The following is an 18,481-nucleotide window of genomic DNA, read 5'->3' on the forward strand; positions in this document are numbered from 1 at the left end:
GTCATAAGAAGGCTACTGAATACGGCCAACATCAGATTAGCATTCCAGAACGGAAAGACTTTACGCTCGGTGTTAGTGCATTCGAAGGATCGGCTTCGGGTTGATAGGACCAGGAACTGTGTGTACAAAATAAAATGTATCGACTGCACGAAGGTTTATATAGGTCGGACAGTCAGGGAATCGGTGAGCATAAGCGTTCCATTAATGGACAACCGAGAAACATAGATGAATTCCAGGCGATAGTCAAAGATCCGGCAACGGCAGGATATGCACCAGATACTGGGCCAGGAAAGATTTAGAAAATGTGGACATTCTGAGACGGAGTTTAAGATTCACACCAATGTGACTGGTGGTCGAGGCGTCGGAAATCGCCAGGCATCCCATCACTGATCAAGTCGGCTTGTCATAAGAAATCATATGAATTCTTTCCCTGGCAACCTACTTACTTACTCACTTGGCTTGATGAAGCTTTGTTGTGAAATGCGAAAATTTGTCCAGCAATAAATCCACCGATTGTTTACTAAACATCACCGAAACGTTGTCTTTTCTATCGGTCTCGAAAATTTCCAATTGGTTTGTCGATAAATTTATTTTCTGCTGCTGTGTATCAGGATTCACGTGGTTTTATTCTACACGGTCGGCACTGGCATACGTATAATCAATAAAGCAAAGTGTTTGGTCCTCTAAATGTTTCGGGTTTGACCCTTACTGGAGATTGGTGAAATGCGGTATTTGTGAGCACTTCTAGGCTTGACAGTAGAGCCTGTCTTTACTGATTGGACGGAATCGCATTTGGAACAACCACAACCTCATCATACAACCAGCAATCCATAGGTATTGCAGAGGAAGAATAGTTTAGTAACATGACTGAAACTTCCTTCAGCTAAGTCGTCACTCGATGAGCCTGTCAAGTATATGTGACTATGTGATTGGGTTTCCGTGATTGAAGGATAATTGGCGCTATATCCAGTCTAACTGAAAGCTAATCGCACCAATGATCAGCAGTTCTTGGCCAAACGTTTACCTAGTTGTTCAATAGGCGATTTAAGGAACGACAACTAGACCGATCTAGTGGAGGGTTTCCTCTAATACAATGCGACAGATTATTTAAGACAGCCTTGCAATTTTTTCGCGTCCGTAATAAGAAGGTGGGCATAGGAGCGCATGAAAGTGTGGATTCGAAACACGGTCAGTGATTCTAAGCCTCAACCACTTAATTATCGTGAGCTCATTAGCCAATTGAATATTCCGGAAGCAATTTTCTACGGATAAAATGAAGCTCTATCTCGCCTCTGGAGAGAGACTGACAAGAACGCGAATGAAATTGGTTACCAGCCATAACTTGCAGAGTCTCCAAATTGATGTAGATTCAAAGGAGACTTGCGACCATTGCGAGAGATTTTGGGGCTATGAAGAAATCCACTTCCTAAAACTCAACACACAATTTCTCTATGTTCAAACCACAGTCTCACGAAATCTTGGATATAACTACGGGTGGTCGTGGTTACTGCTCACGCAGACATCGGGTCTTTGGTGGCATATATTTGTGTAAATTTGCCACCGTTCTGGAAGAGAATGTAAGTTCATATGAGAGAGCCTTGCCTCTGGACGTGGATTCATCATTCTGTTAATTTAATAAGAGCTTGTGTTTGTTACGTTGGTTATCAAAACTTCAAATGAATCACTGTAAACTACTTACCATGTTTGAGGAGTGAATCAGTAGATCAATTGGAGTATTCTGTTTTGGATTCCATCTAGTTTTCGAAAATTTCCTTAATTACATCGGTGATTATGACGAGATAATTTATCGCAATGCTTTTTATGTGTTAATTTTTTTTAATATGACATTGCTTAAGTATCGCGCTATCTGTCGGAGTTTCAGTGTGCGAAAATCGGCCGTGTTCTGTCACTTGGTATCCTACGTAGTATGTGACAAGCTCATCGGGGAAAATAAGTCGACGCTAAACTTGTTGCCACCGCCATTCTGCCAACGAAGTTTTCTGTGTGTCTCTGTGATTTGACATGCAATGTGTTCCGATTTCCATTCGTCTTCAGGTTCCGCTAACGATGTGCTAACGTTATCGCTTTTGGGGCATCTATTATTGGACAACATCATGTTTTGACGCGCCAGCGCAGGAAAAACAAGCTTACTTGTGAAAGCACACTGTTTCATCGTCCATCATAAAAACCTTAAAATGGCTTGAGCAGATTAAGCCGGTTTGCAACATTTTACATCGTCTTCTCTCCTGCTCCATACATTATACAGTGCTTCGGCACTGAAAAAGGTAGACAAAGTTCAGTCATTCGATAGACTTCGGTGATGAGGTGAATTACGAAAGTGCACAAGTTTTTTGTTTGGTGACGGTACTGGTTCGACCCAAAGTCCACATTCATGCTAACTGTAAAATGCCACGTAAAGGTTATGATTGCTTCATTCCCTCATCCGCTTAGAAAATTCTGAAAAGAAAAGCTTATCCTTCAAAACTATACTCAGTCGTTTGTTAATTTAATCATGTGTTTGCATCTCAGAAGACTCTGCGCTCTTAGATGGTACGGTACGAAACAGCAGGAACGTGAACACATTCCAGGATAAGCCGGATCTTATGTTTCAGAAAGACTTGGTAAACAATCGGTAGCTTTCACTTTAGCAACGTTTCGCTTTTTACACAAAAGCCTTATCAGGCCCAGTTCGCCAAATTGGCTAGGTTTAAGACAGGCGATGAACCAATCGGCGGGCCCCCTTCAGATAGTCACACTGGATTAGTGTTGAGTGTGAATTAAGGCTCTTCTCGGTTACTGTGGTTGTCAAAATCTTACTTTGGTGGATTGAGGGGTTTCAACTAACTACTGATCGAGTTTATTTCGTTAATGTTCCATTTCAGGATGCTTTGAACTTTGTGAGGTTGTGAGTGCTTCGACAATTTAGTTTTGGCGGGTGGGTTGATGTCATGTGTAATTCAGTCGATGATTACTCTTCCCCTGATGACCGCGCACCAAAACCCGTCAGCTCGGCCGATCCAAAACCATTCTCCGCGCGCTTGCCAGTTCCACTCCTTTTAACCTGTTAACACTGGAATTCTTGAGGACTTCAGCCGATTCGGCTATCAATCTCTGTGATGTGGACCGTTGCCCTCGCCTCAAAATCTCCACATTTTATAAATATGCTTTGTCTTTCGTATCCAGTGCGTGTTTCGCGATTACCGAGTCTTCCGATAACGCTTGATATGCATCTGCGTTTCTCGGTGGTATGTTTCTGTTTCTACGATGCTCTGTGGTTGAGCTGTCGTCATGTGTTGACAGGCACTTCGAGTAATCATTTCTGAGTTTCGCTATTCAATGAAATTTTCATTCCTCAGACATGTAAACGAAGCAATTCAAACTGAAAATATAAGAATTAATGTATCGCAGTTTCATCTTATTTGGGAATCCACAACTGTTTTTGACGGGAGCCCCAAAAAAGGCAATACCTGTGATTTGTTGCCAAGCGTTTTCAGCAAATGTACCAGTAATATATGACGCCTAAAAAACAGCACATTGATTGCCTCGAATATCAGGCTAGTGCACGGCATTCGGTTGAAGCGGACCATCACAAAAAGGCAATTCAACTGGATTCATCTGAGTCTCCTGTCAAAACCGAATTCATGTGGAAATGAGGGAAGTTCTTAAAATCTGTCCATTTTTGGTTAAAGTAGAATATTATGTAGATGTAAACTTGGGGACCGATAACGAAGAATGATCAAACCGGTGGTGAGCCGTTGAAGGATTTTCAGAAAACTTATAGGAAGTGTGACTTACCGAATGAACATAGTCAACACAAACGCACCCAGAGCCTAGCTGGTTACCGGTGAAAAACGAAAAATAATTTCCTTTGCTTAACAGTCCACATGAACTTGACCGAGGTGATAACCATCTGGCTCCTTGATTTTGGAGTGACTCAACATTCTCCTTTTTAGTTTCCAGCGACATATATACGGAATATCTGCAAAATCCAGTTCGTAATTTATGTACCAGTGAATGTAGGGAAGCCCTTAGCCGCATAGCAGACAAGGGACGGGAGAATTAAACCCATTTGTGCACCTTGTTTCGAGAAATAATATTCTGATTCATATTATTTTGCTTATTGAACGCGTCTTCTGGGAATTCTCTGGATATTCACTGACTATCGGGCAATTGTAGACGGATGACTCCCGCCGTAACCCAACCTTCTGATCAAACAGGAGACACGGATGTCGACCCCACATCACCGTAAAAGGGACTTGCCTTTGGTTGACTGTATAGGAGCAAGATGAGCTAGCAGAACCCTTGGACCCAGTTACCTGCTCCAACGCCTACCACTCCATGATCGTTTGATTATATCATTTGTTTAGGGTGATATTTTGCCGTGATATTTTTGCCGTGATATTTTGCCATTGTCCAACTTCTGCAAAAAATTCCTGAGTTTGCAAATGATTGTATATTCGCTAATTTGGTGCAATTTGTTTTCAAGTAGAACATAAGGTTGACGGATAATCAGAGGCTACGCCTACCTGATGATCCCCAGGATCGTCGAAATCGGTAACTCCATTCCTCTACTATGGCACTACGCCGATAACGCGATCACCGGCGTTCGCTGCAACAGCGAACATGTGTTCGGTTAGTTGGACAGTTGCCAATCCAGTATTCACGCTCTGACAATTTCGTTAGCCACGTGTGCTTCCATGATTGACTCGGATTTTCGATTTTGGCCGAGCAAGTCGTACAATGTAACAGCCGAATGGAAATTCTTGCCAAACCGACTGTAGTGTACTGTTCATGTAGGAACCTGCGGTAGAGACGGGTTGGCATTAGGAACAGCACAGTTCCTGATCTTTGCCAGCTGTTCTGTCGGTGAACCAACCGCTCGTGGCCCACGTTATGCTGTATTAGTATCACCGAACTCCCAGCGGGCTGTGGCTTAATGAACGGGTTATAGGTGTCCTTTCGGTTGTTGACATTTTCGATTCTCTCGAGCACTTCCGATATTTTACGGCGTTCAGATTGCGCTGCCGACGTTATAAACTATCTGTCAAATCACAGGACCGGGAGAGTACGGCGCTTAGTTTCCAGCGATATGTATACGGAATATCTGCAAAACCCAGTTCGTAATTTATGTACCAGTGAATGTAGGAAAGCCCTTCCTCCCGCAGCTGCTTATCAGAAAATAATTGCACGTTTGCAGACAACGGAACCGCAAGCTAAATCTCTTTGGTGCATCTTGTTTTGAGAAATAATATTCTGCTTCATATTTTTATTCTTACTGAACGCGTCTTCCGGAACTTCTCTGGATATTCACTGACTATCGGGCAATTGTAGACGGATGATTCACGCCGTAACCCAAACTTCTGATCAAACAGAAGACGCGGATGTCGATCGTACATCACCGTAATAAGGGAATTGCCTTTGGTTGATTGTATGGGAGCACGATGAGCTAGCAACACCCTTGGCCCCAGTCGCCTGCTCCCGCGCCTGCCACTCCATGATCGTGTGATTAGAAGCACAAATCACATTATTCAAGGCCAAGAAGATTGTTGTCAATATTTTTCCCAATTTGGATAAACCAATGATTCTCCGCTGTTGACAGAATGTGCCCCTAAGTTCGTATGCTCTATGTTGGGCTCTATGGGCTGACCAGGGAATCGTGCTGCACAGACCTGTCGCCTTGGCGCGTTGAGTGCTTTCATAATCCATAAATATCAGTCGGTATCCCCCGCTGCTCTCACAGCTAGAGCACACTGTTTGCACAGAGCTTCGCCCCGTTCCCGTCTCAGCGATACCCCTGCACCTGTTTCAACCAGTCACAGCTTCCTCTACTCGTCTATCTCGACAACGGACTGTATGGCGGACTGTGTCACTCCCATAACGCATTCGGGATTAGAGCAGTAATCCAATGTTTTATTATACACAAGTGGTCGAGTACGAGGACATTGATTATTTCAGTGGTGAGGCATGCAAAATTTGTGGCAGCGGCCTGTTAGTGCATGCCTCGTTAACTCCGTCTTTATGGGTGCGAGCTGTTCACCCAGTTGGTTCAATTTGTTCTTCAGGTCTTCCACTGTTGAATCATCCCTGTTCTCCTGCGTCTGCAACGTGGTTTGTGTTGCCTCAACCGGTTCCCGTGCCAGATGCACCATGTGTTCCACACTGAAATCTCCAGTTGCTTTTGCCATCCGCAACTAGGCATTAAGTGTCGACTGCACCCCTTTAACAAACTGGTCAGACAACAACTACAGGCGTGACACTCCTTCCAGTCCCGGCAAGGACCTATTCAGCGACTGCTTCAGGCTGGCGAAGAACACAGTCTGGTTGCACACAGGTCCCATACTGGCCCTCCTGTACAATCTCATACACTCCAGGCGGTGATCTGCATTTCCCAATGTCTCTCAGAGGCAAATGTAAATATCCTCAGACACAACAGGAAGCACTTGCGCTATATGGGGCTTTCGAACGGCTCAATGTGTATCTGTTCGGATCAAACTTCACTATTGCTACTGATAATGACGCTTTAGTTTCTTGTATCATCCTTTAAAATCACTAGTGGAGCCATTTGCCACTATGGTTCAACGGTGGATTATTGCACTGAGTTCGTTCAACTACACGATTATTCATCATATTGCAAAAGTAATTCCTCACGTAAATTTCTTTTCGAAATTTCCATCATGAGACTCTGATCCAATCAATTTAGATTGTTTATTGATTCCACCATTACCAGTCAAATGGCATGGCCTTGTTGATTGTACCAAAATGTATTTTGCTCCATTTGTTGTGCAGTGCGACGTCGCTGGACGCAACAAGAGCGACGTCAATATCCTGCTCTTTACTGTCGCCGCGAAGCTTTGTCCATTTCACTGGACGGTTTGTTGTGCTTTAAGGATAGCCTTATCATTCCACCGACTCACCGAGGGGCTGTTCTGACAGAATTGCGCTCTGGGTATCTGGGTGTTGACAACATGAAACCCCTCGCAAGCTTGTCATGCTGGTGGTCGCAACTGGATTCTGCCATCATATACACTGCTAACAATTGTGGTAAATGTGCACAAAGTATTCATAACGAATCCTCACACTGGTACGGTGGCCTGTTACTTGTGAGACATTTTAGCGAGTTCATGCAGACTACTGCGGTTATTTTATCCGTACATACTGTATTTCAATTGTTATTGACGAATATTCACGTTGGAGGTTTGCTAACTACGTCTCGAAGTGCCAAATTAATAAAGCAAGCCTTGAGGAAAGCACTCAGCCTTGAAGATGTTCGACCTGTTTTAAGTCACTGACAATGGTACACACTTCGTTGCTTCTTTTGTGGTTAGACCGTGGAATTGATAATCTACCAATGCAATACATGAAGAGTTCTGCGCTTCTATTCAAATGGTGCTCGTTGCGTACAAGTCTTGACTGCGCCAAAAGAAATGATGTTTCATTTTTCAAGGGTAGTGATTTTCCACCAGCTATAGGAATGATAACTTCACACAATTGAAAACATGTTGTCACCGATCTTGAGTTGGATGATCTTTTTGCCACTGGAGACACTGGCCAGGTGGATTTCAGTTACAGACATCAGTCTGTTAACACGGTCATTCATGGCGTGGGGGTGTGATGAATGTGACTGGTGCGCTATCCAGTGCTCTATTTATTATCCACTTGTATTAATATTCTAGATGCTGTGCATATACGCTGTTGGAATACATACGTGCTACCTGTTACGCTGCGCTGTATTCCAGCTTTCTGGTTTGTGTGATTGTACCGATATATGTGCGGAACATGTTTCTCACATGCCTCTCCTAGATGAGATCAGGTTTGCTTGTCTAAGCGCCTTCTGAAACCTTGAAACCAGCATCAAGATTCTTAGCATTCAAATTTTACTTTATGCGAATCCAACATATTTTCCACTACTCTCGCTAAACACCTCCTGGTCCGATTGATATTGTACCAAATTGGTTTCGTAAATGTGCTTCAGTATCTCCTGCAATGACGTCTAATTTGCTCCCCTTTTCCCCATATCTTCCCAATATCCGGATTATACGCCAAATGTGAGGCCAATTTCTTGGGACGCAATGGTGTCTCTTGATGTCCGAATGATATTTTGGCACGATGCTCTGTGGGTCGTTCCATGAATGCACATTTGTCCTAACTTGGTCGACCGGGTGCTGCTCTATATGCCGCCAAATTCTCACCTTTTGCTCCATGTGATCATGCAGTTGTTCCCAAGGTTCTCTTCAGTCCCCTAATTTGTTCCTGCTTGTTGTCAGTTAATTTCTTTGTATCTGGCCAGAACTGACACAACCATCCACGATTACTAGTCAACGACAACTAAATTATTTTCCCATCCTCAGTTTTATATTCGAGTGCCTACAAAATCAGTCAGCGTCGGTAGATATTAAGTAAGACCATCGCAAATGTTTCTACCTAGAACAATAATTTCGTCCGCATGAAGCAAGAACAGTTGAACACCTTTTGTTGTGCACCAACCGATTGAGCAACTAGCCTGTTTAGTCGCCTGGCGTTTTACTTGTCAGTTCATCCCCAGGCAAGCGGTCTGTCCCTCGTGTTGTTTTCCTTGCGGTACTGCGCATCCGATGTATCCAAAATATCTTCTTTGGAGTGCCTGGATAATGATTCTGGACTAGATACATCTGGCTTGGGGTCGACCGCGTCCCGTCCCACGCGCAGGAGCATCGATCAGTTGATGAATCTGATACAACAACATCAGGCTGAAAATGTGGTAAGAGAACAACTGCCAAATCAAACAATTCCAAAAGACTCATCACCAGTCTAATTGTTAGACAAACTAAGACATTCCCAACGACCTCATCTTAATATACGATGAAGTTTTAAAGAGCTGTGTGAGAAGATATTCAAAGTCGATGGGAGTAAGGTTGATGATGCATCTTTATCACGGCTAGAATGATCACGAGAAACATTGAAATTTGAGCAGTGTTTGAGTCGACAGACGACACATAACTCTTCTACCCGTGTCGGCTGACTGGCCTATTTTTGTTCGTCCTGTTCACCTATCGTGCACTTGTGTCACACAAATGTGGAGGCGTCTTGATGAGTACAAACGGCCCGAGAATCCTCACGGTTTTACTAAAATGGTTTCGGGTTTTGCCGAATGGCTGGACGGATTGATGGAAAAACAACCCATGTTTCGTGTCGAAGGCAAAACACGATACGGACCAGTTGGATTTCATTTTATTTTGGCAAACGCACACAACATGGCGTGTGGCCGTTAGGAAAAGACGTTGTGGACAGACCCAATGAGGATTTCGGAATTGTATCCGGCTTTGCGCAGCTCCGTTATTTGAGTTGTGTGCTGGGCTATCTCTGGGACCTGAAGACAGAGAGATAACATAATCTCAGCTAGGTAATCAGTTCAGGAATGCATACTACGGACCAAGGATCATGCATCTCCAACGCAGGTTTGGACCAATCCCTGACAATTCTTCCAATGAAACAGGAATGTGTGTTCACACAAGGTTCACCCTAGCGTACACTAAGAGAGTTCGGCATTCCCCAGAACATTTGCCAACTATGATGCTAAAGAAAGGGAAAGATTTTCAGTAAGGCACACTGAAGTTCGAGCAGATACTGGGCCCGAGGTTAGAAAAAAAGCTACTTATGAGAAGTGTTGGTGAGTATCAGCATAACCGAATTTCAGACATTTCGAAGAGTCTTGATGTACACTGTTTCACTGCTAGCGGAGAACACGGGAATTTTCTCCAGCTACGCACCAAATAAATGAAACTTTGAAAACTCCACGAAACAAAATATCCCGCCCGTTTAGGCGCTCATCAGACACCTGTCCGAATTGGACAGATTTTGACGAATGCTCCAACTTGCATACAAAGTTGGTTTTGATAGGGGACACACGTGAACCACCAATGATGGTTCGCTTCAAATGAATGATTATCTAGAACATATTGCTGGTGGGGTCTCAGGAAGTGCGCTTGCTTGATGAGCCCCAAAAAAATCGAAACTTCTCGTGGGCTGTCTAAAACTTTCAAGCAGTCCTTTCAGTATTCCCATTTGTGCTACTGATCCAGCTGTGTTGATAATGAAGTAATTGATATGGTGACGAACGTCCCTGGTAAGATAGGATTCTGGTTACAACAGCTGTTGTTCGTGAATGTAGAGCTAGGGAAACCGATCGAGATTGTTATATAAATTTTGAGATCATTCAGCCAACATGGTTAGTTGATAATCGACCTAGGATATATGAGTTAGTGTTTCGTACAGGGAAGTGTCTGGGTTCTTTTTCGGTTAACCATTCTCCGCCATTAGATCAAACCGTATGAAATCAGACGAACCATTAGAAGGCATTTGCTTTTCATTGGACTGTACAGAGTGGTTTGCTGGGTTCCAAAAATGACTTCACTAATGAAGGACTACCATAAATTCTCTCATGTTCCCACTTACCGTTCTGTGAAAATAGTAATTTTATCGTTGAAATGTGATATTAAGCCAGACATGTTTGGAGATCCAAGTATTCTCCCGCGAGCATTCAACTGAGAATTAACTGCGTGCGCTGACCGAACAGCCACTAACGGAACACGTGATTCGACAACGATTAGTTATGCCAATTAGGCGATCGATAGCTCAGGACAAAGAGAATGAATATCAACTCACCAAAAGCAAGTTCCGTTAATAAACCCTCGGTAGTTTGAGAAAGCCAAATGTTACACCTCATAACAAAAGTCTTGTAAGCGGAGAGAATCACCATTGCCGCGACGCTGTTAGTGAAAATGTTGGACGATTCCTGGAGTAACCAACGGTATGGTATGCTTCTCGGACAGATGTTACACTGATGAAGTGTTTTTGCGTGTTTGTCGTTGATCAGTTCTAAATGGTGCAATTACGTGCAGAATTTCTCCTCTACGAAAAGAGTGTAGAAGTGTACAGTTCCGGTAGTTCAGAGGGTCGAACCCTAGTGAGTCCCGCGGCGCAATAGCTGGGCATCCGTCGCCTTTCAAGGAAAATACTTGCAGGTAGAATTGAACGATTTCTGAAAAAACAAGGGCTGGTCCCATTGATTCAAAAAGCAGAATTTATAACACCGTTTACAAAATCACCAGAGGTTGCCAAACACTGAAACCACGATACACACTCAAAGTGAAACAGAGATATTCATATGAACTGACCCAAGTTTATTAGTCATTGGTGTCATCTTGGGCTTGTCTTTTATACGGTTTTACCGCGTCAATTGTTCCAGCATTCTATCGATTGACCATTAATTTGCTAGGTAAATGTTCCTCGAAATTGTGCATTTCTGACTAACAAAGCTAATGTTCTCGGCCAGATTGGCTAGCCGAATCAGGCTTCCCAAAATTCCCGAGCAGCTTTGAACACACGGACTAGTTGGAGACAGAGATAACCCGCCACCACAGACCCGTGTCATGTCCAAACTGAATCTATCACCCTGTAGAGGTGGTCGGTTTATGCCGGCTAATATTTGCTTCCAAGGGAGTTTATATATTCCAGCACTGGTAAAAGGTTAGAGGTCGATTGTCTGGGAAAATTTAACGGAAATGAACTGAGATGAACGGTACTGAACTGAACTGAACTATACCGAACTGAAATGAACTGAGCTGAACTGAACTGAAGTGAAGTGAATTGAAATGAACTGTCCTGTACTGAAATGGAGTGAAATAAATTCAAATAAACTGAACTAAGCTTAACTGAACAGAAATAAAATGAACCAAACGGAATTGAATTGAAATTAACTGCACTGATCGGAAATGAACTGACCTGAAGTGAACTGAACTGAATTGATCTGAATTCATCTGAACTGAATTGAACTTAACTGAACTGAACTGGACTGAGCTGAACTGAACTGAACTGAACTGAACTGAAATGAACAGAAATGAATTGATCTGAATTGATCTGAAGTGAAATGAACTGAACTGAAATAAACTGAACTGAACGGAATTGAACTGAACTGAAATGAAATGTATTGGATTAAGCTGAACCGAAATGGGCTGAAGTGAACTGAACCGAACTGAACTGAACTGAACTGAACTGAAATGGACTGAGCTGAGCTGAACTGAACTGAACTGAACTGAACTGAAATGAACTGAAATGAACTGAACTGAATGGATCTGAATTGATCTGAGCTGAACTAAACTGTACTCAAATGAACTGGCCTGAACTGTGGTGAACTGAATTGAGCTGTACTGAACTGAATTGAACCTAACTGAATTGTTCTGAACTGAATTGAACTCAGGCAGCTCCATCCAGCTGTTGTCAATCTTGGTATATGAATGTGCTTACTCCATAACACTTCGGATTGTTTACATTTTCAATTAGTTTACATAAATTCCACCTTCTGTCAGTCGTCCTAGTGATAACGGTTTGTGACGGAAAATACCTTACAAAATGTTGATCTAATGAACACCATTTTGCGGCATTTACGTTCAATTGCAGGGAAAGAACAAAGGTGCTAGTGTGGTGAGTACCACTTTCGCCCCGAAACTGAATTTCCTGGACGTTTAACCAAAATTAATTTTGAGTTTGAGGCTTGCCTAACGTCACCTTGCGGGTGAATGCATTGAGTAGTAATGAATGCATATGTTTGCACATCCTTGTTTCCGAGCATCGCGAGGTCAACTTGCCTGCTGAATTGTGAGGCAGTGCGTCTGGACTTGATCGAATATCGCCTTGAAACACATGAGATCATCCCACTTAGACAAACCCTTTAGCGTTGGCTTATAGTGGGTTGTCACATCCATGACGATGTCACGAAACGTTTCCCTCACGATGTGGCCAAGCTGAAAGAAGCGGGAAGTAAAGTTGTGGAAGATTATCGATACACAATAAAAGATTTCTCACACATCTAAACGAATCACGTTTGATTTATGGGTAACTTCAAGAAACGGCCGGTAAATTATTTGGCTGATTTTGTTCACCCGTTCCCATGAATCCTCGATACTTATTCCCCAACACACAAATAGACACTTACCTAAAATAATAATTTTACCGTGCGTTTAGTTTCTTAGTTGACATCAACTGGACAAGGAAAAGAAGTGTACGATGCAGCCTTTGCCAAGCGGTTTCATGTTCCTCCTCGGTGGTCGCCTTCATCAGGCGACGGGATTTTGAAAACGATTCCACTAGACAAGAGGGGTTTCTATATACAGCGTTCGATTGGAACCAAGGAAACAATTGAAAAACACCTATTGTTAACAGGAGATCTGTCAATGCTGCTTGGAAGAATTGTCCGCAAAGATTCGATTGCTCCGCTGTGTTTATGTAGACTGTCCGCTATACATCTAAGTGCGTGTCCATCTATCTATTCGTCTGCCTGTCCATCTGACTGTCTGTCAATTAGGTTGTCAGTTAGTCTGCCTGAATGACGGTTTGTCCATCGACCTATCTATTTATCTATCAAAATATCTTTCTATCTGCTTTCTATCTACCTATTTATCTACCTATCTATCTATCTATCTGTCTATCCATCTATCTGTCTATTTATCTATCTATCTACCTATCTATCTATCTATCTATCTATCTATCTATCTATCTATCTATCTATCTATCTATCTATCTATCTATCTATCTATCTATCTATCTATCTATCTATCTATCTATCTATCTATCTATCTATCTATCTATCTATCTATCTATCTATCTATCTATCTATCTATCTATCTATCTATCTATCTATCTATCTATCTATCTATCTATCTATCTATCTATCTATCTATCTATCTATCTATCTATCTATCTATCTATCTATCTATCTATCTATCTATCTATCTACAGGAATGCACATCTCATTCCAATAGGGAATCACCAATCGGCAACCATTTATTCAGCCACACGTAAATGAGCTGCGGTATGATTGTCCTTCACTTAGAAAGCACACAGCGTCACTTATCGTTCCATCGCGGAAAACCACATAACGTGGCCACGTATTCACTGGATCCTCGAGTGTTAACTTCTCAGATGGATGTTTCAGTCATCGTGTAAATTTATTCTTCCTCTGAGTGGATGATTCTTATAGATGAGGCGTATGAAGCATAAGGTACCCAACGCCATTTCTTGGTTACCCGAAAAATGACACTGGCTAGGCTTGGATATCTAGCTGCCTTGACTAGTAGCCTTGCTGAATTTCGTCTATGGAACGGGAAGTTGCTAATCAATTATTTTCATCCGTGACCGTCACCTTTCCCACGTAACGAAATACAACTTCCATCTCGATAAGTACACTTACTTTCATGACAGTTCGACTTTTCACAAGTAACCAAACTGAATCTCTCCGTGGCGTTTTTTGACTTACCATTTCACCGGATTTCATCACGTCACTTAATATTGTCCTCTTTTTCACCTCCTGGTACCGTTGCTCCAGTGTACGTTTTTTATACCCTTCTGTGCGCGCGTGAGAGGTAATGACAAAGAGGGGCTATGCGAGGCAAAAAGATCAGCTTACGCAATTATAAGAAGGGTCCAATGTAGGTAAAACCGTGAAAATATCACTAGAGTGAAGACAACCGAGGTATGGAACGGCACATGCTACTGGTAAATTAGTGAGCACGCCGCTTTTGCAGGACACCATGCCCATACAACACATCTTAATGATTGGATGCTCTTGGTTGATGGTCATTATCGTCATCATTATTATCATCATCATCGAGAGGAACAGCAGAGCAAAATACTGGTGGCAGCAGTGATCCACTGCCGCACAAGCAATCCAATTTATTTGTAATGGAAAAATGAAGGATCTTCATCATCATCATCGACAGCATGACATCACTGTTCAACACCGATGCTTCAGTACAGTACAAAAATGATTTATTTGGAAGCCTTATTGTAAAGATAAGAGTAAAGTTGGTCGGGGAAGGGATTTAGTGCTAGCTTACCACAATCACTTCGAGGTGCCTACACCTCCAGATACCCAGTCAGAAACTGACAACAAGAACGCAATTGACATAGGTTGGCAGCCATAACTTGTAGTGTTTCCAACCAAGCACAGTGGGGATCACGCGGTCCTTTCCTGGAAGGCGAGTAGCAACAAAAGCACCCAAGCGTTTCGTGATCTCCTTCATACTCCTCCTAAGTCAAGGGTTGGCCACCTATCTGTTTACGCTACTCTGAAGTGGGCATGGGTGACAGTAATCTCTTCGGCGAATGATGGTTCATCATACGCAACACATGTCCCAACCAACGCAGATTCAGATGCTGAACACATTCTTCAATGGAAGTTCCCGTTGCACAACAGAAAACGTGCGGCAGCTGGCATATACACCTCAATTTACGACTGACGCCCGTTATATTGAAGGTAAATCAAATGTAATTGCTGCTGCACTTTCACGTACGCGGATTGATTCATTTGGCTTTACGGAGTTTCCCGTATCTGAGCTTGCTGTGCATCAAAAGAGTGATACTGAATTTGTGCAACCTTCTTTTCCGCCGCTAAAGTTACAACAACTCCCTATATCCAATCCAACCGAAGGTGTCACGTGCAACGTCTCCATAGGTTCTCCCAGATCATTAATACCTGCTTCGCCCCCTTGTGTGATTTTCAATCGGTAACATAATTTGTCGCATCTAGGTATTCGAGTTACTTGGAAGCTTATCAGCGTTAGGTCCTTGTGGCCTAATATGAATCGGGGCATCACTAGGTGGGTGCGTGAATGTATTGCGTGTCTGAAGAGCAAAGTCCATCGACATACTGTTAATCCTCTCGGTCATTTTTTCAAAACTGATAGTCGGTTCAGCCATGTTCACATGGACCTTGTTGGCCATGGCCTCCGTCACACAACATTTCGTATGATTTCACATGCATTGATCATTTTACACGCTGGCCAATCGCCGTGCTGATCAAAGACACACACTCCGAAACCGTGGCTCAAGCTTTTCCCGAGTCATAGGTTGTCCATTACGGATTACTAACAATAATCACTACGGACCGCGGTCCACAGATCCAGTCCTCGATCTTTCGGGACCTTAGCCGTCTCCTTGGCCCGACGCACATCCCTACAACCGCTTGCCCATCGTGTGCCAACGGTTTAGTCGAGCGTTTCCATCGGCAGCTAAATGCAGCGCTGATTTCTTACGGTAATCCTTAAAATTGGACAAAGCATCTCCCGCTTCTGCTTTTGAGGATCCGATCTGCAGTGACAGAAGCTTTAGGCTGTTCGACCGCCGAAGTGGTTTATGGCGGCCCCCTCCGTCTCCCTGGTGAGTTAGCTGCTGAGCAATGGGACGCAGCAAGAATAGACCCAACAATGTATGTTAAAAGATTACGCTCCTTTGTGAGACATCTTAGAGCTAAACCAACGCGTTTACATAATCGTGCATCACAAATCTCCCACGTGTTAAAATATTGTGACTTCGTCTTCGTTAGGGTTGATCAGGTGAAGAAACCGTTACAGCCACCGTACGTCGTCCGTACCGCGTTATTTTGCGCCGACCTAAATAATTCGTCATCGACAAAGGAGGTGATCAAGATACCGTCAGCGTCGATCGACTAAATGTAGCGCACGTTGATCCCACCGTATACTCTCCTATCAACCAATCACAATCCTTATCTACGTCTCCGCTTAACAGGAAAAACATAGCAACTCAAAGGCCGGATAATTTATAGCCAGTTGTCCATACTCGTTCTGGTAGAAAAATGACTTGGCCAACGAAGTTGTACAGTTACATATCTTAGTAGCGTTCTTGTCCAGCGTTTATTTTGATTATGTAACGCTTTAGGGGGAGTTCTATGGTGATTCTTCTGACCATTATACATTAGTGCTTTCTTTGTAACTTACCATCAACCAAATTGTACCACTTTCTGTCTCTCACTAAATCTCAGCTTATTCCTATTCTCTTCATACCGAATAACTTTTGTTTTAATGAAATAAAAGAGATACTAACTGTACCAACGACCTGTGAGTTGTATCATCCCGCCTATTTTGACTCACTTGATTTAACTACTGGCATTTGCTCACGTTATTCATTACAAGCATCAGAAAGTGTGAAATATTCAGGCAAATTATCGACGAACTGATCCTGTGACTCAAAGAATTAATGAAGCTGCAAGAAATATAGAACTGACACCCTAATCGGTAGGTCGCTGTGCTTGCCTTCCCCTAAAACTTAATCAATCACTGAACCCAGACTGGGCAAGACTTGCCAAACACTCTCATAAACGAGACATTTATCTGTATTGGGCTGGGTCAGCCCGTCAATATCAAATCAGTATCTTAATGTATAATCTGTTATTTCTTATGGCAGACCCCCTCAGAGGAGACTGCAGACAAGAACGGTCAAAGGGAGACACGTCAGAAGCCTTGGGCCTGTTCTTCGTGGGTTGAAGTGTACTTATCATGGAAGACTTACGATCCATTTATAATTTACAAAGAAGGCAACCACCGAGCAATTGTGCTTGCTGCACTGGGACACCGAACTTTCACGGGTGTTGTACGGCTGTACAATGATTTCCTTTGCCCATTTGAAACTAGTTTAGCAGCAAAAGTGACACAAGCCATGAAGACTGGATTTTGTGGTGTACCCGGCTAAACGCTTCTTGCGTAGATTAAGGGAATACTTCCATACAAGAATACAGAAGAGAAGAATAATGAACCAAGCTTGGAAATCCGTTCTGCTTTAACGGTCAGCGGGGCTTTTAAACCATATCTGATCGTTATCCTGTATGCTATTTCACAGAATCTACACGAGTGGTTGCGAAAAAAATTTACGTCACTTACATTCCATGTTTGAAGGAAGAACACCATAAAACATAGAAACAGAGCTGGAAGCTTCCACGTGCAGCACCAATTTGTTGTACACTCTTTCTGAATGCATGTAGGCGAGGGTATCGTTCAACTCCAAGGCAAACAGCTGTCGCAACACAGGTGGGGAAATTCTCGTGAGCTCGAGGTAGCTCGTGGTTTAGAGCCATGTCTCTTTTAGTGTTGGCCGGCTATACTGTTGACAGTAATTTATACCTCCGTTGGAAAGGGCACACAAGGACCAATATTAGAGTGAATAAGCTTGCAGTCACAAAATCGGAATAATGAATGACCAGCTTGAGTGACTGATTTTCAGATCACTCCGACTGCCAATTTCACGGCCGTTTTCAACCATATGTCCCACTTCCCCATCAATAGAGAGTATTTTCGCCGTAATATCGTTTCACGAAATTTAGAGAGATTTCCATTGAATTGAACACTTTCAAATGTCATCTTATTACCAGCAGACCGTAAATAGCTCAGACAGAAGGGTAATTCACATGACTAATGGATTTTATATTTGGAAAGTTGTCACCAGTGATGTGGATCCCTTGATTGAAGAATCAGTGCGGATAAATCAGGCTGATGGATGGTCGCTCGTGCCCGAACGGTTATACGTCGCAACTACCAAGCGAACCAATGATGATTCCCAATAAGGATGGAAAAGTTGTACATTACTTCTCGGCTTTTCAGCAAAGACTGGTTTCTCATACAGAAATAGGGAAACCTCTTCATACTAACAAAGATTT

The sequence above is a fragment of the Opisthorchis viverrini genome (genome assembly GCF_000715545.1).
Source record: "Opisthorchis viverrini unplaced genomic scaffold opera_v5_463, whole genome shotgun sequence".
Taxonomy (NCBI): Eukaryota; Metazoa; Platyhelminthes; class Trematoda; order Opisthorchiida; family Opisthorchiidae; genus Opisthorchis; species Opisthorchis viverrini.